Source organism: Felis catus, chromosome B1, assembly GCF_018350175.1.
Source record: "Felis catus isolate Fca126 chromosome B1, F.catus_Fca126_mat1.0, whole genome shotgun sequence".
Classification (NCBI taxonomy): Eukaryota; Metazoa; Chordata; class Mammalia; order Carnivora; family Felidae; genus Felis; species Felis catus.
The window spans coordinates 105,712,071-105,714,216 of NC_058371.1; positions in this window are offsets into that span (position 1 = coordinate 105,712,071).

Genomic DNA, 2,146 nt, shown 5'->3' on the forward strand with positions numbered 1-2,146 from the left:
TTCAAGCCCCTCGTTGGGCTCTGTGCTGACAGCTCAGAGCCTGGAGTCTGCTTCGGATTTTGTCTCCTTCTCTCTCTGCCCCTCCCCACTTGTGCTCTGTCTCTCTGTCTCTCAAAAATAAATAAATGTAAAAAAACAAAAACAAGTTTAAAAGAAAATAAAAAAAAATATTTTGAGGAATCTGTCGCTACTTAAAGGAAATTCATTTCAGTGGCCTAAGAGGTCACCAGTGAGAAATGTCTCATTTCTAAAGGAAAGCTTTACTTCAAACAAACAAGATATAACATAAAAACAAAACTTGTTCTTATCAGAATTATATACTTTTAAGTATCCAACATATTCAAACTTCTAGAAACAATGTAGGAAGACAGAGCTCTCTTGAAATGGACCTGTTGCAGTGTAATGAGATGCCAAAGAAAACATTTCATTTGATAATAAGCAAATATTAACCTAAGAGCACTTTAAGGGAAAATGGAATGCAAGAGTCACCAGTGGATCTTAGAATAGTGTCTCTATCATACTAATAAAGCATGTTTATATTTTGCCCAAGAATATAGCTTATTCCCATTTCCATCTTACTTTTATTATACTGAATGCTCAAGTGCTTATAAGTCCTCCTCTATTGTAGAAATACTTAAGGAAGATAACTCATCAGTTTGACTTTCTTGAGGAATCAAATAGAAAGGTCTAATGCAAGATACTGTCTCTGAATAAGAAGAAAATGAATAAACTAGAAGAAAGTGAAAAATGACAATATCCCTGGGTAAATCTCAGGATTCTTTGGAATGTTACTAGTTGGAGACTTTTTGCCAGGAAATATTAGTTTGAGAAAAAATGAATTCAATTTAAAAAGGGGGAAAATCAGTTAGATTCAATTTTAATAATTCTTCATTTAGAATGAGTGTGTGTGTGTGTGTGTGTGTGTGTGCATATAGATATAATACTCTATGTCCTAGTTCTGTAGTGATGGAAATCCCTTTCATTTATTGAAAATAACAAAACAAAAAGGGTTGGGATAATAACAGCTTTGCTTTGTTAGCAACTTCTCAGGATTCCGTAATAGATACATTAATTTGGGTTATTTTGCTGGGAAGCTGAATAAGATCAGAACTTTATTTTCTTCACAGCTTTGTTCACTACACTGAATCCATTTGAAAGTCCTCAGAAATTTCACCAGCCTGGACTAGTTGTAAATACTATCTCAACTCTGGTTTAAATAGGACTTTTCAATTCAGTCTGATAATCCTGGTGGGAAGCTGTCCATCACCCATATGAAAGAATAAATGTGCTTGTTTAAATAATCAGTTTTCTAGGATTTTGGTCAAATGTTTATATACTGCCCAAAGTCCTTTTTTTTTTTTTTAACTTATCAAATTTTGGATCATCCACAAATGCCTTAAAATATTAGGTTATATGGTCAAAATGCAGAATATTGAATTAATATTTTAAAGTAAACATATGAAGGGTGCCTGGGTGGCTCATTTGGTTGAGTGTCTGACCCTTGGTTTCCATTCAGGTCATGATCCCAGGGTCATGGAATAGAGCCCTGCATCAGACTCTGTTCTAAGTGTGGAGCCTACTTGGGCTTCTCTCTCTCTTCCTCTGCTCCTCTCCCTTTGCCCCTCTCCCCCACTCACACTCCCTCTCTGTCTGTAAAAAAATAAAAATAAAAATAAATAAAGTAAAATAAGTGTACCATAAGCAGGAATCTCTAACTTTATGCTTTTAAAATTCTTGAAAATATCCCCGTCTCTATTTCATAAACAGACTCAATAGCGTGGTTTGGGGGATTACTGCTCTTTATAATGCAAACTTGCTCGTTTCAAAATTGTGATTTTAAAAGTTTTCTAAATTATGTAGTACAGTGTTGGCTTTTAGAATGGTAAATAATAAGGTCTCTCAATGGTACAACTTCTGTGTAACAAATAAATCTAGCCTCTATAGCAGTCCTTGACAAGGCCCTAGGTAACAAATTGCAGACATTTAAAGAGCAGCTTCAAACATAAATGCATTTTGTAGATAATTCAGAAAACTTTTGCTACCAGGATTTTCAGAACACAAGAAATACATATTCCTGGCTGTATGAGGATTGGAGCAGTCTCAGTCTGAGGAAGCTATCGTCAAAACTCTGTTCACAGTTGTAAGT